Source organism: Ictidomys tridecemlineatus, chromosome 4 (assembly GCF_052094955.1).
Source record: "Ictidomys tridecemlineatus isolate mIctTri1 chromosome 4, mIctTri1.hap1, whole genome shotgun sequence".
Taxonomy (NCBI): domain Eukaryota; kingdom Metazoa; phylum Chordata; class Mammalia; order Rodentia; family Sciuridae; genus Ictidomys; species Ictidomys tridecemlineatus.
This window is the reverse complement of record NC_135480.1, coordinates 47,582,278-47,609,500: the sequence shown is the minus strand read 5'-3', so window position 1 is coordinate 47,609,500 and position 27,223 is coordinate 47,582,278. Positions and strand designations below refer to the sequence as shown.

Sequence of the window (27,223 nt, the reverse complement as noted above, 5' to 3'; positions counted from 1 at the left end):
AATAGCTAAACTGTGGAACCAACCTACATGCCCTTCGGTAGATGAATGGATAAAGAAAATGTGGTATATATACACAATATAATATTATTCCACATTAAAAGAGAATAAAATCATGGCATTTGCAGGTAAATGGATGGGGTTGGAGAAGATAATGCTAAGTGAAGTAAGCCAATCCCCCAAAAACAAAGGCTGAATGTTTCCTCTGATATTAGGAGGCTGAATCATAATGGGGTTGGGGGGGCGGGGATCATGGAAGGATCAGATGAACTCTAGATAACACAAAGGGGTGTGAGGGGAAGGGAGGGTACTTAGGCATAGAAAAAAAATGGTGGAATGAGATAGACATCATTACCCTAAGTACATGTATGAAGACATGAATGGTGTGTCTATACTTTGGGTACAACCAGAGATATGAAAAGTTGTGCTCTATAAGTGTAATATAAATTGTAAAGCATGCTACTGTCATATATAACAAATTAGAATAAAAAAAGATTAAGAAAAAAAGTTCTCTTGGTTACCAAGTTTTTTTGTGCCCCTTAAATTTTGCTTCCAAAGTGAACTTTACCCCAGTCCTGTGAGATAGGGTATCCAAATGATGATTTTGATTACAAAGGGGTGTGGGAACTTGATTTCTACCAAGTGCTGGGGAAACCGGAAATCCATATGCAACAAAATGAAATTGAACCTTTATCTCTCATCATGCACAAAACTCAACTCAAAGTGGATCAAGGACCTAGGAATTAAAGCAGAGACACTGTATCTAATAGAAGAAGAAGTAGGCCCAAATCTCCATCATGTCAGATTAGGCCCCAACTTTTGGATTTTCTCAGCATTGTTAGGGGCCTGGCACTGAGATGGAACTTGCAAACTTCAATAACTATTATCTTAGGGCAAATGAAAACTAAAGGGATATTCAACCAAATGAGAATATAAGCCTTTTGGGTAGGATTTGAGGACACTTATGAAAAGTCTACCTTTAACTCTGAGTTCTCCCCACCTCATTGCCTGAAGTGCAGTCTTTAAAAAAAAATAATTTATGAGTTAAACATTCCCCCAAATAGTGTTTAGTTGGAAAATGCAAACCCTGTTAGTAATCTCTGGAATATAGTGATAGGAAATTACTAAAACTGTAACTATATGGAAAAAGTTTATTCAAACATTTTGAGACAAGGCAGAATGGGTGGCATGATGGTTCTTATTTATTGTTGGTGGTGGCAATAGTGATGAGAATGATGGCAGTGGATGTGGGAGTTTCAAAATTTCCCTGTGTTTGATTGTGTAAAGCTATACAAATAGTATTCTAACGAACATCTTCCTTACTATAAGACTGTCTGAAATAATTTCCTTGGTGTAGATTTCCAAACATAGAATTATTTGATCACTGCTAGACCACTCAATAAGCAGAATCCCCATCTGGGCACCCTACTGTCTGGATTTATCCCCAGCTCTAAAGACAAGTGCTCTGATAATATCCTAATATACAGCAAGCTATCATTTAATTTTCTTTCTCATGCATTAGGCCCTATGACAGAGGCTTTAGGTTCTCTCCTTTGAAAAACCATAATCTCTGTACAGTTTGGGAACACTTAATTAGAAATCATCAAACCCTGTCAAAACCAAAAAAAAAAAAAAGGGGGGGGGCCTATCTTTAAAAAGTATTGTCTTTCTTGCACATAAATTGATCCAAAAGCAGCATTTTAACCAAAGTTCTGAAATAGTTTTTCAATAACTATTATCTTAGGGCAAATGAAAACTAAAGGGATATTCAACCAAATGAGAATTTAAGACAAACTTTGAATGTTAATGGCCTAAACTCATCAATCAAAAGACACAGATTGCAGATTGCATTAAAAAGCAAGACCCAACAATATACTGTCTTCAAGAGACTCACCTCCTGGGCAAAGACATCTACAGGCTGCAGGTGAAAGGATGGGAAAAAATTTATCACTCATATTGATTGCGTAAACAAACAGGGGTTTCCATTCACGTCTCAGATAAAGTAGACTTCAAATCAAAGTTAATCAGAAGAGACAAAGAAGGACATTTCACACTTCTTAAGGGAAATATATATAATCAGGACATAACAATTATAAATATTTATGCCCCCAAAATGGAGCATCTATGTACATCAAACAAACACTCCTCAATTTTAAGAGTCAAATAGATCACAATACAATAATACTGGGTGACTTTAACACACCTCTCTCATTACTAGACAGATCTTCCAAACAAAAACTAAATAATGAAACTATAAACTAAATAATACAATTAATAATTTAGACTTAACAGAAATATATAGAATATTTTATCATCAATGAGCAAATATACTTTTTCTCAGCAGCACATGGCTCCTTCTCTAAAATAGACCAGATCTTATGCCACAAAGCAACTCTTAGTAAATACAAAGAGAGAGAGAGAGAGAGAGAGAGAGAGAGAGAGAGAGAGAGAGAGATAATATCCTGCATTCTATCAGACCACAATGGAATGAAATTAGAAATCAATGATAAAATAAAAAAAATACAAGCTACTGTAACAAGTGGAGACTAAATAATACACTATTGAATGATGAATATATAGTAGAAGAAATCAAGGATGAAATAAAAAAAATTCTTAGAGGTAAATGAGAACACTGATACAACATATCAAAATCTCTGGTACACTATGAAGGTAGTACTAAGAGGGAAGTTTATTTTATTGAGTGCATTTATTAAAAGAATAAAATGTCAACAAATAAATAACCTAACACTACATCTCAAAGCCCTAGAAGAAGAAGAACAAATCAACACCAAAAGCAGTAGAAGACAGAAAATAATTAAAATCAGAGCTGAAATCAATGAAATTTAAAAAAAGAAACAATTGAAAAAATTGACAAAACAAAAAGTTGGTTTTTTGAAAAAATAAAGTTGACAAACCCTTAGCCATACTAACAAAAAAAGGAGAGAGAAAACTCAAATTACTAAAATACAAGATGAAGAAGGAAATATCACAACAGACATATCTGAAATACAGAAGATAATTAGAAACTAATTTGAAAATTTATATTCCAATAAAATGGAAAATATTGAAGACATCCACAAATTTTTAGAGACATATGACCTACACAAACTGAATGAGGAGGTCATATATGATTTAAACAGATCAATTTCAAGTTATGAAATAGAAAACATGATCAAAAGCCTACCAACCAAGAAAAGCCCAGGACCAGATGGATTCTCAGCTAAGTTCTACAAGACTTTCAAAGAAGAATTAACACCAATACTCCTCAAAGTATTCCATGAAATAGAAAGGGAGGAAACCCTTCCAAACTCATTCTATGAGGCTAATATCACCCTGATACCAAAACCAGACAAAGACACATCCAAGGAAAGAAAACTTCAGACCTATATCCCTGATGTACATAGATGCAAAAATTCTCAATAAAATTCTGGAAAGCCTCTTACAAAAACATATTAAAAAGATAGTTCACCACAATCAAGTGGGCTTCATCCCAGGGGATGCAGGGTTGTTTCAGCATATGGAAATCAATAAACACAATTCATCATATTGATAGACTTAAAAATAAGAATCATATAATCATCTCAATAGATGCAGAAAAAGCATTTGACACAATGCAGCACACCTTCATGTTCAAAACACTAGAAAACTTAGGGATAGTAGGAATATACTTCAACATTTTAAAAAGCCAAGGCCAGAATAATTCTAAATGGAGAAAAATTGAAAGCATTCCCTCTAAAAACTGGAACAAGACAAGGATGTCCTTTTTCACCACTTCTATTCAACATCATCCTTGAAACTCTAGCCAGAGCAATTGGACAAAAGAAAGAAATTAAAGGGATACAAATAGGTAAAGAAGAACCCGAATTATCACTATTTGCTGATGACATGATTCTATGTCTGGAAAATCCAAAAAATTCCACCAGAAAGTTTCTAGGACTAATAAATGAATTCAGCCAAGTAGCAGGATATAAAATCAACATCCATAAATCAAGCGCATCCAACAATGAATCCACTGAAAGAGAAATTAGGAAAACTACTCCTTTCACAATAGCCTCAAAAATAAAATAAAATACTTGAGAATCAATCTAACAAAAGAAGTAAAAGACCTCTACAATGAAAACTGCAGAACACTAAAGAAAGAAGTTGAAGAAAAGCTTAGAAGTTGAAAAGATCTCCCATGCTCCTGGATAGGTAGAATTAATATTGTCAAAATGGCCCTACTACCAAAAGTGTTATACATATTTAATGCAATTCCTATTAAAATAACAATGACATTCTTCTTAAAAATAGAAAAATCAACCACTAAATTTATTTGGAAAAAATAAGAGTCCCAGAATAGCTAAAGCAATCCTTAGCAAGAAAAGTGAAGCAGTAGGCATCACAATACCAGACTTTAAACTATACTACAGAACTATAGTAACAAAAACAGCATGGTATTGGCACCAAAATAGACTTGTAGACAAATGGTACAGAATAGAGGACACAGAGACAAACCCATAAATACAGTTATGTCACACTAGACAAAGGTGCCAAAAACATTCACTGGAGAAAAGATAGCCTATTCAACAAATGGTGCTGGCAAAACTGGAACTCCATATGTAGCAAAATGAAATTAAATCTCTATTTCTCACCCTGCAAAAAAACATTCAAAGAGGATCTCTGTTCTAGGCACTAGAACAGAGATTATGTGCCTAATAGAAAAGAAAAAATAGGCCCAAATTGTGGAGAGCGGTGATAGTGATTAGAAGACCAACCAGTGTCTAAGATTAGGATCCCTGATGATTTCATGGCTATGGCATGCTTGGTGCCTGGGAAAGTTTCTGTGCAAAGGTGCAGGATGCCCGGTTACTATGGCAATGCTCCCCATGGGGAGGCTCTGTGCTAGAGAGTCTTAACAACCTCAATTTTGCTCTCAGGCACACAGCTCCTGGGAATGAAGGAACTCACTGCTCCTGAACCTGCCCACATAATAGTAACTTTGAATAATGAACTTTCTTGAGAGCTACACAATGCTCCTAACATTGCACATTGCAACTGTAGAATGTAACTGAGGAAATAGCTGCATAATGTTGCTAACTCTAACTTTCATGAATACAAAGAATAATGCTTGCATAGTCTTTAATCTGATTAATCAGACATATATAATAAAGATTGCTGACATAGTTCTTTAGACCTGCTTCTCCATCAGAGAGCAATTTCTCCACCCAATCCCAGATGTTTTATCTTTAAGATCTGCATGCGTGAGTCTTATTTTTCCCAATCTCTCATCACCCCTCACTGGAAGCTGCTAGTTTGGCTGCACTGGTCGTAGCACCAAATCTTCACATTTTGGCCTAGGATCTGACTTCTTTAACAAAGCTCCTAGAGTGCAAGAAGTAAAATCAAGAATCAATAACTGGGATGGATTCAAATTGAAAAGCTTCTCAGCAAAGGAAACAATAATATGAGAAAAGAGCCTACAGATTGGGAGAAAATCTTTACCACCTGCACCTCTGATAAAGCATTAATCTCTGGGATATGTAAAGAACTCAAAAAACTTAACACACACACAAAAATAAATAACCTAATCAATAAATGAGCTAAGGAACTGAACAGACACTTCACAGAAGAAGAAATACAACTGATAAATTAATATATTAAAAAGTGTTCAACATCTCTAGCAATTATAGAAATGCAAAGCAAAATACTCTACAACTTAATCTCACACCAGTCAGAATAGCAATCATTAAGAATTCAGGAAACAATAAATCTTGTCAAGGATGTGGTGAAAAGGGTACACTTATACATTGCTGGTAGGACTGCAAATTGGTGCCACCACTATAGAAAGCAGTATGGAGATTCCTCAGAAAATTGAAAATGGAATCACCATTTGACCCAGATATCCCACTCCTCGGTTTATACCCAAAGGACTTAAAATCAGCATATTACTTTAATGTAGCCACATCAATGTTTATAGCAGCACAATTCACAATAGCTAAACTATGGAACCAACCTAGGTGTCCTTCAATAGATGAATGGATAAAGAAAATATGGTACATATACTCAATGGAATATTATTCAGCTTTAAAGAAGAGTGAAAAATTATGGTATCTTCAAGTAAATGTATGGAGTTGGAGAATATTCCACTAAGCGAATAAGCCAATCCCAAAAAACCAAAGGCCAAATGTTTTCTCTAATATGTGGATCCTAATTCACAATAAGGTGAGGGGCACTAGAGAAGAATAACATTACCTTAGATTAGGTAGAGGGAAGTTAAGGAAGGGGAAGGGAGGGGATGTGGTTATAGGAAAGATAGTAGAATGAAACAGAGATTATTATATATTATATATTACATTATTATATATGTGGCTACATGACCAATATGACTCTGCAACATGTACACTCAGAAAAATGAGAAATTATAACCCATCTAGGTATCAAAATGCATAATTGTATTCTACTGTCATGTATAATTAATTAAAACAAATTAAAAGTTAATCAAAAATGTGTTTTGACTGCATGAGGTATTAATTTCAGAACTTCATAATAAGCATTGTTATAAACTTAGTAACATAGCTTAGAACTTACATCTGAGTTTAAAATGAAATATATACTATTCATTGTTTCTCTATAAGGTTTTGTATATGAGTGAATGTGTCAGATGTGTGTGTGTGTGTATTCTGGCAGCAGTGGTATTAAATTCCCAAGGAAAATAATGACTTGTTTAAAATAAATACAGTTAATCCTTTCAGATTGTTTTAGATCATATAAAATAGAAGCTTTATTTTATAAGTAACTTTTGAGAATTGGCCATAGCTGGCCAAATAAAAGGAAATAGCCAAATATCAAACAAGATCATTATGAAGGAAATACCTTTACTATTAAAAAGACTGCTAAATATAATAAAACCTTTGAAATTCCAAGAAATTATTATACAAAGACCATGAGTAGATATATAATTCAAAGGGTAAAGAAACATAATGATAACACATAGCCTCATTCATAATAAAATTTCAAAATAAAACATCTCTGAAATTTATAACAGAAAAGTAAAAAATTGGACACAACTCAGGTGTCCATCAGCAGGAGAATTAATAAATACTTGTGGTATGTTAATGCAATGTAATGTTACTCAGCAATTTAAAGGGGGGATGAAAACAGGTCTATAAGAAACAAACTGGGAGGATCTCAAAAACATGCCAAGTGAAAAAACCCTTATCCCAAACAGTACATAGTATATGCTTTCATTTTTATGAGTTCTGGAATTGGCTCAAGTAAACTTTGATTTAAAAAACTGAAAACAGTAGTTGTTTTGGGGAGGAGGGTCAGGTATTGGGGGCAGGGTTTGATGAAAAGTGGGGCATAAAACATTACTTTTTTAGAGTAAACAATAACATCTTGTAGCTTGATAGAGATTTATATTTCGTGTGTATATGCATTTGTCAAACCTCATCAATTTGTACTTTTAAGATTTATGCATTTCGTTATATTAAAGTTTTACCTCAAAAAAGACCAGTAAGCAAATACCAAATTCTATTTAATGATATGCATACTAAAGTGTTTAGGGGTGAAGTGTCTTGTTGAATGCAACTTATTCTGTGATATATTAAAAATAATATGCATTGTTGCATGTACAGATGAGTAAGTAGATATCTACTTAAGTTTTAAAGCAAGGATAGCCATGTTGAAGTTTGGGCATCGGGTACACAGGTACTCACTTGTTATACAATTTCTTTAACTCTTCTGAGTATCTCAGGTTTTTCCTAGTAAATTTCTGTCTAACACATGTCAAAAATGTTATTTTGCCTATTAAATGATCCAGAAATATTTTATAACAATTTAAAAAAATGAAAGTAAGCTATTTATTAATATGATGTGCCATTTATTTAAGCTTACAGCATGAAAATTAATAAATCATGAGCTATTGAAAACTGGTGAAAAAAGAAATAGTTTATAAATATTTTAAAAATATAATTAGCAAGAAATAAATAAACACAATAATGACCATGATACCATGAAACTGTTATTGCTTTTTCAATGTGTATATAATTAATATACTTCTTGAAAAACAATTTAACAATTTGTTTCCAAAGCTAGAAAAATGACTTGTCTCATCTAACAATTTTATTTATAGAAATCTACATCAAGAATATGGTCTCAAACTTGGAAAGTTCTACAAAAAGGAAGATATTTATTCTAACATTATTTACATAGCAATAAGTTAGAAAACCATTCAACATTATGTCATTAGATAAATTTGTATCCCTTGTTTCCACAGAAAATTTGAGGTGCTGATAGTAAAATAAAAGATGATAAAATAGTGAAATAGATATAGAAATGGCAGCTGAGGGAAATGAAATTATTAGGCAAAAACATATCTATCTACCCTTGAAATATTATAGTTAAAAATGATAAGTATGAAGACAAAGAAGTATCATGGAAAATGTCTGTGATGTGATGTTAGATGCAAAGGAGATAGGTGTTTATATATGCACCATAATTCTATCTGTGTAAACATGTTACACAGCTGAAGCTGTTTGTAATGGATGCTGTTGTATATTGCCCAAATCTCTCTTTTATTTTATTTTTTGATACCAACGATTGAACCCAGAGGTGCTTAACCACTGTGCCTCATCCACAGCTCTTTTAGGTTGCTGAGGATGACTCTGAACTTTCGATCCTCCGCCTCAGCCTTCCAAGCTGCTGGGAAGTGCAGGACCCCAAACCTCTCCTTTAGAACTGAGGCTTGCATTCCTTCAGCTCCCTGGAGTAAAGGTCACTGGTAGTTTGCAGATGAGTAATTCTGTAAGAATGGTTTTCAGTCAGAGGGATTTGCCTTGGTCAAAGTCTTTCCAGACCCAGTTAGTCTCTCCAGACCCTGGAGAAATAATTCTCCTCAAATATATAATCATGGACAGGACTGGATATATAATTTTCTTGGACTGATGAAATGTAAAAATTTGGGTCCTTGTTCTAAAAATATTAAGAATTTCAGGCCAATAACACCATTGCTTTAAAACAAGCATGGAACTTTTCTTTTTTCTGTAGAGGCCCAGTGTGATTAACTAGGTCATTTGTCAGTGAAACTGGCACTATTCCAGGAAAATCCAAAGACTCAGGCTTCTTTCCTCAAGGCTCCACAACTCTGAAGTCCTAGCCCAGCTCTAGAGCCTTCTGTGGGATAAACCTTTCTTGTACAGTTCATCTGTTCTCTCTGCCCCACCCCCTTTCTTCACTCCTTTTCAGGTGTTAGTCCCAGGGGTATTCACCTATCAATTTTCTGCATAGGAATCCCCAACTGTCTGTTTCCCAAGGAACTTTATATGCTATGCAATTGTTATAAAAAAGCAGGGGCAATGAAATCTAGGAAAGAAATACAGTAATTGTATAAGAATATTTTTCTCCCCAATTTTAATTTTTACAGACATTTAAAATAAAAATAATTTCCAAGTTGAAAAATTGATACTTCTAGGTGGATATACCAGAGAGTTGAAAGCAATGACTCAGATACTTGTATGCCAGTTTTATAGCAGCATAGGCAAAAGGAGAAATAATCCAAATGCTCATCACCATGAATGAATAAACAAAAATGTAGTGTGTGTGTATATATATATATATATATATATATATATATACATTTATATATGTGTGTGTGTATTTATATAAATATATATATTGCAATATTATTCAGCTTCAAAAAATAATGCCACAACATGATGAATCTTAGAGACGTTATGCTATGTGAAATAAGCCAGACACAAAAAGGCAAATATTGTATGATTTCACTTATATGAGGCATCTAGAATGAGCAAGGTTACCAGGGACTGAGGAAGAGAGGGAGAGGGGAGTTACTATTTAATGGTTACAGAGTTTCCATTTTGGATGTCAAATTCTGGAAGTGGATAGTGGTGATGGTTGCTCAGCCTTGGGAATGTACTTATTGCCACAGAACTGTACAATTCAAAACGATTGAAATGGTGTTAAAAGGATTCTGCTCCTGTTCAAGATTTAGAAAGCAATACAACTGTGTCATTCTGTTTTAAAAATGAGAAAAAGCTGCATAATCAATAGTCATTCTTTTTTTTTTTCTTGAGCCCAGTAGAGATCTAAAGTCACAAGCCAACCAAACTCCATGGAGTACTGATTCAAAAGGATGAGAAGCCCCTCCGACAAGCAATGGATCACATGAATCGTTTCAAGTTGGAAGAATAATTAGTGCTTGAAAAAGCTGGTAAGCAGGACCGTATTAGGGTGAATGAGGCATACTTCTCTGGTATAAAATTTAAGGGGACACTAAACTTTCAGACATTGCAATTAATTTTATGCCAACTTGACTGGGCTGACTAATACAGCAATATCTTTAAAAATAAAAATTAATGCAAAAATCCATGAAGAACAAAAACATCAGCATTTTAAATGAAGACATGACCAGAGGCTCATTTACATGAGCCTGTCTCACTTGCCTCACCCTATTTCTGACCCTTTCAGATTCTGTGTTTATTTGAAGTGCAGACTTTTTGTTCATCATGGATTTATTTTTGTATTAAATTTTGGCTTTGAAAACGTTACATTAAAATATTAATCTGGAGGCTGGGGTTGTGGTTTAGGGGTAGAATGCTTGCCTAGCACATGTGAGGCCCTGAGTTTGATCTTCAGCACCGCATAAAAATAAATAAATAATATAAAAAGTATCGGTCCACCTACAACAACAACAACAACACATTTTTAAAAATATATTAATCTGATTCATAAAATTTTGGGCACTTTCACACTTTGCAGTGGAGATAAGTGCCTCTCTTGCCTCACTCTAGTTCTGGCCTTACAAAACACCTCTATCTGGAAATTGGTTTTCTTCACCAAAATAAAGTGAGGGGAGTCTGCCCCAGCAGTTTGCTTTCCCAGCTAAGGAAAGACCAACTATAAAACGTAAATGTGTTCTGGAATTACTCTTGGCTGGGAATGACACCAGTTAGCAGCAACAAAATGGCTTTAATTTGGTAGATTTCAACTAATTTATCTGGGCATGTTTCCCCAGAACTCACTGTTGGCCCACTATCCTGGTAAGGTGGCTTTTATTTTGGGAGTCTGAAGCAGCACTGGACCATCAGCACATGGGATTTTAGGCTGAGCAATCTTCCGAGAAAGAAATCAGTTCACCTGCTCTTTTTCTGGGAGCATTCGCTGGGCACCTGCCTTCCAAAAGACTTTCTGAGCCCAGGGAGAGAAAGGGGCATCAAGGCATCAAAATAGAGCCCCCTGCCGGCTGCAAAGGGACGACTACCACCAGACTGGCTGACTCCACGGCACAGCTGGGGGTGCTAGGACCTCTGGCTTTACTAAGAAACCCAGAGTTCTCCCTCCTGATTCACAGGGCACTCCTAGGCAGTTTGCGGCTGTGGGACAGACAGTACCCTCGAACTCTTCGCTTGGTGCAGGGGTCTGAACCCTGCGTAGCGTCCTTGGAGTCGATTGTGTTGCAGTGCAATGGTCTGTGAGTTCAGTACGTGAATGCCAAGGCCGATTCTGCTGGTGACGTATGCATGGGTGCTCAGCGTGAGTGCTGCTGGGTTTTACAATGAATGAGTTAGCAAGCAGGTGGCTGGAAGGCGGTCAAACCCTTTGGGGCATACATTTCGAATCCCGTGGGCCTGTTCAGGAGATCTATTTGAGACCACCTGGTTGCTTTTGGGTCCTTGTGCCTCATTCACTCCGCTAGAGGGCGCTGGAGGATGGACTGCAGTGAAAATCCTTTAGCTCAGGGAGGGGATACCAGGTGAACTAGTTTGGACTGGTTTGCCTTTGCAAACTGGGTCGCTGCTCAAGGCAGCCCTAAATCTCAAGGGTCAAGGCTTGGCAGTATCTGGAATGTCTTTTTTCCTGCAGCCTAGACAGCCCCAGATAGAAACAATGTACCTGCACAATGGCTAGGTAATGACAGGACCTAAACCGCTTTCATACATTTTCTAGCATCAACTTCAGACTTGAAATACCTGGTAAGAAAAGGACATAGTTAGCAGCTTGCGTCATCATGGGCTCCCAGAACTATCTGGGACTGCTATCTTCACTTTAGGGTGCCCCAGGATGCCAACTAAACTCCTCCCAATTTTTTCTATATGACAGCAGAATTGCATTACATTTCAAATTACACATATAGAATACAATTTTTCATATCTCTGGTTGTACACAAAGTATATTTACACCATCCGTTTCTTCATACGTGTACTTAGGGCAATGGTATCTATCTCATTCCACTATCTTTTCTACCCCCATACCCCTCCTTTCCCTCCCCACTCCTTTGTCCTATCTAGAGTTCATCTAATCCTCCCATGCTCCATCCCCAACCCTATTATGAATCAGCATCCTTATATCAGAGAAAACATTCAGCATTTGGTTTTTTGGGATTGGCTAACTTCACTTACCATTATATTCTCCAACTCCATCCGTTGACATGCAAGTGCCATAATTTTATTCTCTTTTAATGCTGAATAATATTCCGTTGTGTATATATACCACATTTTCTTTATCCATTCACTTATTTAAGGGCATCTAGTTTGGTTCCACAGTTTAGCTATTGTGAATTGTGCTGGTATAAACATTGATGTGGCTGTGTCCCTGTAGTATGCTGATTTTAAGTCCTTTGAGTATAGACTGAGGAGAGGGATAAGTGGGTCAAATGCTGGTTCCATTCCCAGTTTTCCAAGGAATCTCCATACTGCTTTCCATATTGGCTGCACCAGTTTTCAGTCCCACCAGCAATGTATGAATGTGCCTTTTCCCCCACATCCTTGCCAACACTTATTGTTGTTTGAATTCTTAACAGCTGCCATTCTGACTGGAATGAGATGAAATCTTAGAGTAGTTTTGATTTGCATTTCTCTAATTGCTAGAGATGTTGAACATTTTTTTCATATATTTGTTGATTGACTATATATCATCTTCTAAGAAGTGTCTGTTCAGTTCCTTGGCCCATTTATTCTTGCTTCCTTCATATAACCTGATACATGTGGTTGTTCTTTGGTTGTTCTTCAGGCTGGTATTGGAGACTTTGCTAGTGACAGGCTGCCTGGTCCTTCAAAACGGGACAAGAGACTGTGGAATTCATGAGAACAGCTCCTAATCACCAGTTAGTGTGTTCCTCATTTCTGGTTATTTGGTTTATAAAACCGTATCTCAACATCTGTGGTGATTGCTCTGGCCCTTGTTTCAGGTTTTGTGGGTGTGGTTAGGAACAATGTCAGCTCGGGTTTACTCAATCTCAGACTTGGCAGATGGCCCCTGTGACTCCATTCATTCAGCATGAACAGATGTGCAGAAGGTAAACATTTCTGAAACAGGGCAGCTCTATTTTCTGAGTCTCTTCCAGGTAAGACTTCAGAGACTTTTCATTTTCTTGTAGAAGTATGTTTGATGCCTATTCTTGGGTTGTGGCCTCTAGAGACTCCCTGCATGTCTCTGAGTGGAACTGTGGGTAACTTTCACATTCTTCTGGTCTTTGTCAGTCTCTTACTGGCACCAAAGGGACTACCTACAAGGGACAGGAAAAGCAGGTGCTTTCCATCCGGAAACCAGGAATTTCAGTGGGCTCTTGTTTTCTGTGTTATTCTTTAGGAAGGGGTCTTAAAAGTTGGCCTGATAATTTCCTTTAATGGCCCTTATAATCTTCTGCTTTGATAATTATGTTTAGGAGAAACACTTAATTGGTTAAGTGATAAAGCTTAGCCATTAGCTCTTTTAAAGAAGATCCCATGGGGCAGGCTCCTCCCTTCTGTCCTTTCTTAACCTCAGAGACTCACAGTCCTCCCCTTTTACTTTATCATGGAGTCCATTGGGGCAGGCACCTCCCAGCCTCTCACCTACAGGCCTGCTCTTCTTTCTCCACCTGGAAAATCAGCATCACTTCCCAGAAAAGAGCCTGCAACAAACACTATCACCTGTGTGGTCCATTGGCTGGTAAGCAGGCTTGCTCAGCAGATCAGTCTGTGCTCAGTCTTGGGATCCTCTAACATCCTGTTTTGGTTTTTTTCCCTTCACCTTGCATACTTTAAAGTTCACATTTTGTAATATATAGTTCCCATGGATTTGTCATATGTGTAGCTGTATATACACCACCCTAGGGTGATGGAATCATTCAAATATCACAGGTATATTCCTTAGCTAACCATTCTCTTCTTCACAACCCATGATAGCCACTGTTCTATTTTCTGTCTGTATACTTTTGCTTTTCTATAATTGTATATGAATTGAACCATAAACATAGTCTTTCAGATCCAACTTCCTTTACTTAGCAAAATGTATTTAAGATTCATTCACATTCTGACCAGTAGCACAATCATTTTTATTGCTTAATAGTACTCCATTGTATGGTTTGTTTTCCATTTGCCTGTTGAAGTAAATCTTGCTTTCTTCTAGTTTTAGATAATTATAATAAATCTTAAAAATAATAAAATAATAAATATTAAATAAAATAATAAAATAAAAAATAATAAAATCTTTCTAGTTTTAGATAATTATGAACAAAGCCACCAAAACATTTTATAGATTCTTTTTGCATAAATGTAAGTTTTCAATTAGGCAGCCACAAATCTACTTTCTGACTCTATAACATTGTGTATATTGGATCTTTAATATGAATGATATTATGAAATATGTGGCTTTTTATATTTGCCTTTTCATGCAGTGTTATATTTTCATGTTTCATCTACATTGTAGCATGTATTAGCATTTAATTTCTTTTATTTATGTATTTTTTTAGGACTGGGAATTGTACCCAGGATGCTTTATCATTGATTTACATCCCCAGACCTTTTTGTTTTGTTTTGTTTTGAGTCAGAGTCTTAGTTGCCTGAGCTGACCTTGAATTTGAGATCCTCTGCTTCAGCCTCCCAGGTAGCTGGGATTATAGGCATGCACCACTGTGCTCAGCTTCATTTATTTTTATGACTGAAAAAATATTAGATTTTGTGTATATCAAGTTTTGTATATCCATTTATATGTTGATGAACATTCAAGTTGCTTCCACTTTTTGGCTATTAGGAATAATGCTGCTATGAACTTTCATGTACAAATATTTGTGTGAATTTATGTTTTCAATTCTTTGGGCTCTGGTTTTCTGTGGCATTCTTTAGGAAGGGATTATTGGGATTATTGGTATCATATAAGTCTATATTTAACTTTATAAGAAACTACCAAACTGTTTTACAAAGTACTGTTTTGTTCAAAACTTTTTCATATTCTATCCTGAGCCTACAAAACGCAACAATAGTTCTCATTATATGGAATGATGATATGCTGTGCCATTGTGAATAGCAGACAGTTATAATCCTTACAATCCCAAGGGGTAGGTACCATTATTATTCCTTTTACAGGCAAGAAAACTGAAGCTAGGAACACCAAGTAATTTGTTTAAAGTCATAAGCTAGTAAGTGGTAGATCTGAGCTTTAGGTAGGATGTCTGGCTCCACAGTCCATTTTGTTAACCACTTCCACTGTTGCTTGTTAGTATGAGGGCTGGAATACAGGAGGTTTTAGACTTCCTCTTTTTGCATTTATCCTTCCATATCAGTTAGTTTGACTTCTGAGGGCTGCTTTTCCCCACTCCCTCTCTATGGTGGTAAATTTCCAGTAGGCAGCACTTTACCACCAGGTGGCAACAGAGAACTATCTAGAGAAGAGCAGTGCTCTTTATAACTGGAAGATCAATTAATCTGTAAAAAAGAAAAAAAAAACTGATCTAGAACTCATGGAAAAGTTTCTCATTTGTGAATTATTAAGTTCACAGGAAAGTAAGTGAAATCACTAGGGCTTAATTGATACTGAAAAGCTTTGGGGACATTTGCCACTATCCAATGTGATACTGAAAAGAGCTAACAATAGTGTATATCCTTGTTATGTTTACAAACTCAGGGGCAGAGAGTTCATTATTAGTCCATTAACTATGACGATAGCTGTGCCATTTTTCATAGATATATTTTTTTCAGAATAAGCAAGTTCTATTCTAGTTTTCTGAGTTTTTATCAAGAAGGGTTCTCCATTTTATCAATATTTTTCCTACATCTATCAAGATGACCTATGCTATTTCTTCTTCTTTCTATGATGTGGTAAATTACATTAACTTTTAGATGTAAGACCAATCTTGATTCCCAGAATAAACACCAGGTACACAGGAGGAAACTAAGTAAGGAAGGCTAAGTGACTTGTTCAAAGTCATAAACTAGAAAGTGGTAAAGCTGGGCTTTAGGGTCCAGATAGTCTGGTTCCATGATTTCCACCACCCCTACCCTGACCCCATATTGATGGTTTGGATTTGCTTTTTTTTTAGGATCATCATAATCACATTCACAGGGTATAATTGCTTTGCTGGTAATGTCCTTATAAATTTTGGTGATATTTATTGGGAAATGTATCTTTTCTCTGATAAAGTTTTTGATTTCTTCCTTCCTTCCTTTCTTTCTTTTTTTAAATATTTATTTTAGTTGTAAATGGACCTTTATTCTATTTATTTATATGTGGTGCTGAGATTGGAACCCAGGGCCTTACATGTGCTAAGCAAACACTCTACCACTAAGCCACAACCCCAGCTCCCACTCCACCCTTCTTATACTAGGAAATGGAACCCAGGGTCTTCTTGTGCATGCTAGGCAAGTACTCAACCACTGAGCTACATCCCTAGCCCTTTTTATTTTATTTTGAGACAGGATCTCCCTAAGATTCCCAGACTGCCATTTAACTTGGGATCCTCCTGCCTCAGCCTACTGAGTAGCTGGAATTATAGGCAGGTTCCATTGCATCTGGTTTATTTCTTCTTTTTGAAGTTTCCTTTGTGGGAAGGATTTTAATTGCACATTCACATTCCATATCAGAAGTAGTACTATTAAGATTTTCCATTTCCTAATGTGTAAATTTTGGTTAGCTAGTCTTTTTCAAGAAATTTATCATTTTATCAAAACTGACAAAAATTTTCACACAAAATTACTCACAATATCATCTTTTAATATTTGTAGAGTCTTTAGTGGTATACCCCCTTTTAATTCTTGGTATTAATAATTTGTATTTCCTTTTATCTTGCTTGGTCTTGCTAGGAACTTGTGAATGGTATTAATCTTTCCAAAAAATAAATTTTTGGTTTTGTTGATTTTCTGTCTATTTCGTTGATTCCTGCTTTTTATTATTTTCTCTTTTCTTAGCATTTAATTTGTGTTCTTTTTTCCTTGCTATTTGAGAGGGAGTCTGAGGTAACAGAATATTCTCAATATTTTTTTCAATATATGTGTTGAAGTCTATACCTTTTTCTATAATCATTTAAAACTGCAGTCCATGAATTTTGATCTGTTATCTTTTCATTTCAGTTCAACATATTTTCTGTATCCATGAGAATTACTGCCTTGACACATTGGTTATTTAAAAGCATACTGTTTAATTTCCAGATATTTGTGTATTTTCTAATTTTTTAAATTTCTAATTTATTTTCATAGTGGTCAGAGAACTACTCTTAATGTTTCCATTCTTTGATAGTTATTAAGCATTGCATCATTATTAGCATATGACCTATTTTGGTAAAAGCTGATGGTGTATTTTAAAAAATTTTGAATCCTATAATTGTTGAATGTAGGTCAATTAGGTTAAATTACTTAATTGGGTTGTTAAATCTTGTGTACACTGTATTTCTTGACTACTTTTTCTGTTGACTACTGAGAAAAATGCGTTGAATTCTCCAACTAGATGAATTCATTTATTTTTTTCTTTTAGTGCTATATTTCTGCTGTATATTTTTTTAAGGTATGCAGTTTAGTTGCATTTAAAATTAGGATTTGTGGGCAGGACTGTGGCTTGGTGGCAGAGCGCTCCCCTAGCATGTGTGAGGCACTGGGTTTGATCCTTAGCACTACATAAAAAAAAAATAAGCAAATAAAATAAAGGCATGCTGTCCATAAAAAAAAATAAAAATAAATAAATAAAATTAGGATTTGTTTCCCACCATTGAATATGACCTGTTTTAAGATTTTGACATATCCTTTATCACGAATAATGCTTCATAATTTTCATGGCATATTTTTAAAAAATATTCTTTAAATTGTAGTTGGACATAATACCTTTATTTTTATTTGTTTATTTTTATGTCGTACTGAGGGTAGAACCCAATGTACCACACATGCTAATTGAGCGCTCTACCACTGAGCTTCAACCCCAGTCCCATGGCATATCTTTTCCCATCCCCTTTCCTTCCTTCCTTCCTTCCTTCCTTCCTTCCTTCCTTCCTTCCCTCCTTCCTTCCTTCCTTCCTTCCTTCCTTTTCTCTCTCTCTCTCTCTCTCTCTCTCTCTCTCTCTCTCTCTCTCTCTCTCACACACACACACACACACACACACACACACACACACACACACAAACTTGTGATCTTCCTGCCTCAGCCTCCTGAGTTTCTGGGATTACAGCCATATCCATTCTTTTGCTTTCACATTTATAAACAGCATATAATTAGGGTACACTTCTTTAGACAGTCTGACCATCTTTATTGAAGTGTTTAGTCCATTTACACTTAATATAATTTCTGATATGGTTGAGTTTGTCTTCTGTCTTCTGTTTATTTTCTCTTTGTCTCAGCCAGTCTGTGTTCTTTCATTCTTTTTTGTTTTATATGAATTGAGTTTGACCATTTATCCATTCTCTTCCTTTGGATTGAAGTAGTGACTTTGTCAAAATTTGTCAAACTATAAACTTAAAATGAATATATTTTATCTTATGTAACCAAACATCCACAAAGTTGATTTTTAAAGAAAAGCTAATAGAAGAGTTATATAGGGTACAATAGGAAGGAAGGAAAGCAAACTTAAATTTGTTTCATTTTTAAGGTGATTAAAAAATTTTAATTGACACATAAATAATTGTACATATTTATTGAGCACAGTGTGATATTTTGGTAAATGTGTACAATATGTAGTTCTTAAATCAGCATAGTTAGAATACCCCTCACCACAAACACTTATCATTTCTTTGTATTGAGAATATTAAAATCCTCTTATAGCTTATTTTCTATATGTAATAAATTATCATTGATTATAATTACCCTACTGTGCTATAGAACACTAAGATTTATTTCTCCTACCTAACCATATTTTCATATATAATAACCAATTTTTCTCTATCCCTCCTTCCCCCATCCTTCTAGCCTCTGATAACACATATGAGCAAGAACATGCAATATTTATCTTTCTATGCCTAGAATATTTCTCTTAACATAATATACTCCAAGCTCATCCACGTTGACACAAATGACAGGATTTAATTCCATTGTGGCCAAATAATATTCCATTGTGTATACATATCACATTTTCTTCATTCATCAATAAGTACCTTAGATGTTTCAATAGTTTGACTGTTGTGCATAGTTGCTGACACAGGCATGGGAGGGCAAATATCTTTTTGCGATACTTATTTCCTTTCCTTTAGTTATATAATCAGTTGTGGGATGGCTAGATAATATGGTAGTTCTAGTTTTAGTTTTAGGGATTTTGGGGAACTTCCCTACTGTTTTCCATTATGGCTTTGCTAATTTACATTCCTACCAATGCTGCAGGAGAATTTCCCTTTCTCGACATTTTTGCCAGCATGTTGTTTTTTGCCTTTTTAGTAATAGTCATTGCTGGGTTTCTGTTCTTGGGACTAAAAGGATCAGGGGTCACACAACTGTCATATGTGCCTTGCTCTGGACCCTGTCCCGGCTGCTGAGCATCCCACTAGAGAACTCTTGTCACTTTCTGTAGGAGCATTTTGACTATTGCCGGGTTTCTGTTCTCGAGACTAAAAGGCTCAGGGGTCACTCTAGTTAAACTGGGCTGACTGGGCTGCACGAAATAACCACACAAGAGACACAAATACCTTTTTCTTTGGGGTTTCTGTGTCGGCTCCTCTGACCTTAAGGGTCCACAGAAAGAGAGAGAGCGAGAGCACACGCTGACCCCTTTTATTGAGGAGAAGCTATTCAAATGAGGCAAGGGGTCAGGTTTCAGGGGACTGAGTCTATCTTCATGATGTCCACTGTCAGCAGGTTGACTGACACCTGGGTAGGCCACACCCAAGGGCACAGTAAGAGAAGGGGACACACACAAGGCACTTCCATGGAAGATTCTATCCTAAACAGGGCCAGGGGTTATATTACAAAGAAACAGGTGAGCGTAGCTTCACCCATGGGGCTGTAGCAAGACACACCCAAGCACAAGACACTAACCCTTGAACCCAAGAAGGGTGGGGAAGCTCTGCCACATTTCTGTGACTGAGCGCCTCAGCACCCAGCCAGGGAGTGTGATTCAGTCATGTGCACAGTTGGTTTCCCACAAGTCATTGAAACTGGGGTGAGATGTCCCTTGTGATTTGATTTAAATGTTTCTGATTAGCAGTGTTGATCATTTTTTTTCATATTATTTTTGGTCATTTGTATGTCTTCTTTTGAGAAATGACTATTCAGATCATTTGCTTAATTTAAAATAAGATCATCATTTTTATTGCTGTTGCATTCTTTGAATTTATTTTATTATATATAATATGATCATATATATGTAAATATAACTATATATTTGTACTAGGGATTAAACCCAGAGAAGTCACATCCCATCTCCAGTTCCTTTTTATAGTTTATTTTGAGACAGGGTCCTGTTAAGTTGCTTAGGGCCTCCCTAAATTGCTGAGGCTGGCTTTGAACTCATGATTCTCTTGCCTCAGGCTCCTGAGCTTCTGGGATTACAGGTGTGCACCTCCATGCTGGGCTTATGTTTTATATTTTTAACTTATTTTCTTCTTCCCATTTTCTATTTCTCTTTATGCACTATCCATGGTGTTGATTCACTAGTGTGTTACTCCTAGTTTGTTCTCTACTTCTGAACATTTTTTTAGTTTTGCTAACTTCAGGGCTCCCTATTCTATCATTTATTTGAAGGATTAAAAAATACTGTGCTCTCTGAGATGAGCTGGCTCTTCTCCCCTTTCATTGCTCCTGTTGCTCCTGCTCAATGCAAGAGCTATGTCCTAGAAGTGATATTTGTACCCAGAATCCAGATTGTTCAGCGTTCTCTGACTTAACTTTATCCCCTTGCTCTCACCTGCAAACTGTAGTCTAAAAGCTCCTTCCAGTTTTGGCTTATATTTTTGGGGAGAATATACCTGCAATGTATATAAACACAACAAGTTTCTAGTAGCATTGAAATGCTGTAATCAGTCCGGAAAAAAATATTACTCAGTAGAATAATGTACAAATAGGCATTCTGGAGGAGAAGAAACTTGAATGTCATATAAATACATGAAAGGATGCTTCATCTCATAATTGGAAATGGAAATTAAAACATGAAAATAGAATTTCATCTGATTCAGCACTAAGAACATTAAAATAATCTAATATAGATAATTACCAGAGAGAGAGAGAGAGAGAGAGAGAGAGAGAGAGAGAGAGAGAGAGAGAAGGATGAAAGTCATATCTTGACTTCTGTTAAAAGTGTTCTGGGGGCAGGGGGAAGAGCCAGAAAAAAATCTGATGGTAAGCAAAAATTACTTTTCTAGTGCTCTTTCTCTCTCTGGTTTCTGGGCCTTTGCTTAGATAGATAAATCCTAAGATTCTCTCTATTTACCTTTCTATCTGGGTAATAATACCTACTCACTCTTCAGGTCTGAACTGTCATCTCTTGGGAAATATTATCTGACTAACACTAAGATAGATGCCCTTACTATCTTATAAAATACATGTTAGATATGTTTCCTTCGTATTTTATGCTTTCCTCACCATTAAATTTTCTAAGCATTATTATGATGTTCAGTTTTATTTATCACCTTGGCTAAGCTGTAGCACCCAGTTAACAAGCACTAACCTAGGCATTTCTTTTTTTTAATTTATTTTTAAAAAATAAATAAATAAAAGACAGCAGAATACATTACAATTCTTGTTACACATACATACCACAATTTTTCATATCTCTGTTTGTATATAAAGTATTTTGACACCCAATTTGTGTCTTCATACATGTACTTTGTATAATGAGGTCCATCACATTCCACCATCCTTGCTAATCCCCTGCCCCTCCCTTTCCCTCCCACCCCTCTTCCCTATCTAGAATTCATCTATTCCTCCCATGCTCCCCCTACCTACTCCACATGAGTCAGCCTCCTTATATCAAAGAAAACATTCCTAACCGAGGTATTTCTGTGAAGAAATTCTCCCTGTAGCATCAGTTCCTGCCTGAGGATTTCCAGCCTTCCCTTCCTGATGGCCTGCTCTACAGATTTTAGACTTACCTAGGCAGCACCTACAATTCTGTAAGCCAATTCCTTGCAATAAATCTTTTTATATTCATATACAGGTTAAGTATCCCTTATCTTGAATGTTTGGGTCCAGAAGTGTTTCAGATTTTATTTCTTGATTTTGGAATATTTGTATATATGTAATGAGATATCTTGGATATGGGATCCAAGTTTAAACACATTTGTTGATTTGTTTTATGTATACCTTATATATATCATACAAAGATAGTTTTAAATAATATTTTTATTGTGCCTGCATTTTTAAATATTTTTAAAGTTCTAGTTAGTTATACATGACAGTAGAATGCATTTTGATATATCATATGTAAATGGAGTATAACTTCTCATTAGTCTAGTTGTATATGATGTAGAGTACATAGGTCATATAATCATCATATATTGGTGCCTGCATTTTGACTGCCACTATTTTATGAGGGCAGGTATGGAATTTTCTACATATGGCACTATCTTGTGGCTCAAAAACTTCAGATTTGGGAACATTCCAGATGTCAGATTTTCAGATTAGGGATGTTTAACCTGTATCTATATATACATATGCATACACACATACATGCAAATGTATTATATATACACACAAACATACACATGTGTCTTATGTCTATGTGTGTGTGTGTGTGTGTGTGTGTGTGTATATATATATATATATATATATATATATATATATATATATATATTTGGTTCTCTATGTCTGGTTCTCTCTGTCCAGCACTATCTTGACTGATACAATTGCCATGCCAGATTATATAATTAAACTTTGTAAAATCACCACTAATGTGATTTTAGGTAAGTTGCTTCACCTTTCTACATCTGGATGTCTTCATCAGTAAAATGAAGATTCAATATTTTATATTGAATAATAATAATGGGTTATAGTTATGAGGTGCTATGCTAAATGGAAGGTAAGTGTGAAAACAAAATGAATTGTTTTATTCATTAAAGAAATATTGGTGATCATACAACTCCCACAGCATTCAGTAGTTACATAGGGCCAGCCTGATTATTACATCTCCAGAAAGAAAGAAAATTTATGGTTTTAGTAAAATTTATTTTTCAGAGTCATTTCAGACCATAAACACCATTAGAGCAAGAATGTTGTCTGTAATAATCACCTTTGTATTTCTAGTGCTTAAAATATGGTGTATGATCAAAAAAAGTTAAATAATGAATTAATTTTTTACTCAAATCAAAGAATATAAGAGACCTAATTTTAAGGTCAGTTTCCAGCAACTTAGGGAGACCCTGTCTAAAAATTCAATTAAAAAGGGGCTGAGGATGTAGCTCAGTGGTAGAGTACCTCTGAATTCAATCTCTAATAATAAACACACACACACACATACACACACAGACACACACACACAAATCCAATATGAAAATTCTCAATATGGCTGTAGGTAACCCTGCTTAGTGCATTCTAGGATTGGAGAAGGAAGGGGGATAAAAGCCTTCTAGATACTTCTAGTAAGTTATAGGAATGTCAAATAATAACAGTTCAGTCTTTGGAGAAATCATCCCTATGGTAAGTCAATAGAGTATCCATCATGTTTCCAAAGTTGTTGCCAACATTGAAATAAATCAAATTTATTATAGTGGTTAGTAATTTCTATAGTAAGAAGGTTCAACAGAATGGTACTGATATAGCTCAATGGCAATAAATTTTGATACTCAAAGGAAATGTAAATATTAAAATATCAATAAACCTATAATCACATATTCTAGGAGTCTTATTTCATTGTTAAAATTCCAATGAAAATATAAAAATAGAATTTCATCTGATTCAGCACAAAATATATTACAATAACTTAATATGATAATTGCAAAAGAATGAATCAGAATTTTGGCTCTTTTTAAAGAACAGACATTTAGATATTGCCTTGTTGGTATTACACAGAGACAGGGGGGATGTGGGGAATCATGCGCACACATGCACATTCAAGAGAGAGCAAACACCAGAAAAATAAATTTTGATGATGAGAGAATGACATCAAAACTTTCTTTTTTAAAAAAAGTTTTAAAGTTAAAATACAAACTTTTGAATCATGCTGTAAACCTATGTATTCCCAAAGAAGCATCATCTGGATGCTGGTAAAGACATATTCCTATACCTTACTCTATGCTGATCTAAACTGAACCACCAGGGGTTTACCATGCTCCCCAGGTGATTTTTTTTTTTTTTTTGGTACTGGCATTGAACCCAGGGGGCTTTACATTGAAGTATATCCCCAGCCCTTTTTATTTTTTACTTTGATACAAGCTTTCACTATATTGCTGAGGCTGGCCTCAAACTTGCAATCCTCCTGCCTCAACCTTCCAAGTCACTGGGATTATAGGCATGTGCCATCACACCCAACTCCCCAGGTGATTCTGATGCACAGCCAGATTTAAAATGTAACATTAAAGAGTCACAGTCTTTACAGCTCGTAGCTCCTTTTTTCATCTCACTAGTCAGGATCAGCTTCCTGCAAGAAGCTTTCTGTAATTTATTCCTTATACCTACTAGCAAAATTTCTGTGGTTCCTTTTATCTACTAATCCACTATCTTAATATGATATTTAATCCGAGAATATTATTTTTATAAAATCATGAAAATGAGTTTGGAAAAGAATGGAGAAAAGGCAACATAATATTTAGTTTATCCCCACATTGAATCTTTGGATCCTGTTTTGTTATATTGGTTTGAACATTCTCTCAGAACAATGGGCATGTTAATATTCAAATACAAATGTGTAGGTATCCCACATCACTGTCAAGAAAGATCCTGAAAAACAGTTTCCTGGGAGAGTATATCTCACTTGGATGAGGCACAGCTAAGGATTTTCCTATTGATGACCTTGGCATAACACAATTCTTGACCCTATGCTTTATAAAGTTTAATGAATGGTAAGAACCGTAGCCTTAGAACACAGATATAACCTTCAAGATCTAGCATCCAAATCCCAACTATACCACTAATGTGATTTTAGGTAAGTTGCTTTACCTTTCTACATCTGGATGTCTTCATCAGTAAAACGAAGATTCAATATCTTGTATTGGATAATAATAATGGGTTATAGTTATGAGGTGCTATGCTAAATGGAAGGTGAGTGTGAAAACAAAATGAATTGTTTTATTCATTAAAGAAATATTGGTGATCATACAACTCCCACAGCATTCAGTAGTTACATAGGGCCAGCCTGATTATTACATCTCCAGAAAGAAAGAAAATTTATGGTTCTAGTAAAATTTATTTTTCAGAGTCATATCAAATAAAAAAAAACACTAAAACTTAGATATCCTGGTTTCAAAAAAATCAACAATATTAAGAACTATCTATCTGGAATTGAAGAAGGTATCTTTTTACTGTGTCTGATTGTATTTTCCAGCAGTAGCCATAATAATATTTCTTATCTCACATTCTTCTTGAAAATTTTGCCACATTTTCTTGAGTGTTTCTCTTCCATCCCTTCAGCCACATGGGACACATCTGTCATCCCATGCAGAGGACACAGCTCCAGGTGCCATCTTGGAAGCAGAAAACAGCACTCAACATGCTTTTAGACATTGCTTTGTTGGCTCTCTAAAGAGCTAGATTTTATGTCTCTTAAACCTGGATGAACCTTTGTTACTAGCTCAATAAATACAGTGCAGCAGGTCTGGGTCATAATAAACAGGATTACAACTTCTGCCTAGCTTTGGCTTTCAGAATTCTTGCCTTTGAAATCATGCCACCAGGATAGTTGGGACACATGGAGAGACCTGTGCACAGAGAAACTGAGGTTCCAAGCTCTCAGCCCCAGGTGAGCTCCCACCTAACAGCCAGCAACAAAAAGTTGAGTAAGCCTTCCTAGAAATGGATCCTCTAGCCTTCTGCCACACCAACTCCAGCTAATGTTGTGTGGAGCAGACACAAGTCTTTCCTGCCTAGCCTTGCCCAAATTGCAGATTTCTCAACTAAATGAATGATCGATTTGTTTTATACCACTAAGTTTGTGGAGTGTTTGTTATAGCAATAGATAATCAAAACATTGTCTAATTTTCTAGAGCAGGTATATTATCAATAATACATGTTAATTTTTCTTTACCCTGTGGGGTGTTAGGATGGAGTAACTGGGCATCCACTTAAACTGAAGGATGTTATTTAAAGCAGTGCTAGGATTCCTGCCTGACATTCATAGAATGGATATCTTAATTCACTTGTGCTTCAATTTTTTTATTATCACTGACTATTCAATTTGTAAACAATAGACATTTATTTCTCACAGCTCTGGAGACTGGGAAGTTGAAGAACAGTGTACTTGCAGGTATAGTGCATGTTGAGTGCTATTCTCTGCTTCCAAGATGGCACCCGGAGCTGTGTCCTCTGTAGGGGATGACAGATGTGTCCCGTGTGGCTGAAGGGATGGAAGAGAAACACTGAATCCCTCAGGCCCTTTTATAAGGCACTAACCTTTCACGAAGGCAGAGTTTTCATAGCCTATGCACCTCCTAAAGGCTCCACTTTTGCTTTAGGGATTAGGTTTTAACATGAATTTTGAAGGGGACATAAAACTCCAAATCATAGCTGTGGATATATTGCCTTAAGTTTGGAAAAAAGACATGTAAATGGATATTCACTGTAGTACAATTTTTATTAGCAAAAAAGGAAGAAAGAAAAAGAGAAGAAAAAGGAAATAATTTATGTGATCCCTAATAGGTAAAATAAATTATGGTACATCTATATGTAAAATGATATATAGACACTAAAAAGATAAGGATATAAATGTTCTGATCTAATTTTAAGTGGAAAAAAATGGAGCAGTATGTATGGGATGATACCTGTGTGTTAAAATGTGTAACATGCACTTCATTTATGCAGTTGTATAAGGAGAAAGATTTCTGGAAAGAGACCCAAGAAACTATTAACAACAACTCTGCTCCCTAAGACATGGGAACATGGGATTTAATTGAGAATTAGGAACTCATATTTTCTT

General features: G+C 35.6%; 1 long non-coding RNA gene across 1 annotated transcript in view; it reads left to right on the top strand.

Annotated features, from left to right (window-relative positions):
* Positions 1-27,223, top strand: part of LOC144377086 (uncharacterized) — a 78,130-nt gene that overhangs the window by 3,654 nt on the left and 47,253 nt on the right. The window contains exon 2 of the long non-coding RNA XR_013437742.1: positions 10,076-10,207. This is a non-coding gene — a long non-coding RNA (uncharacterized LOC144377086). The remainder of the gene's footprint in view (positions 1-10,075; positions 10,208-27,223) is intronic.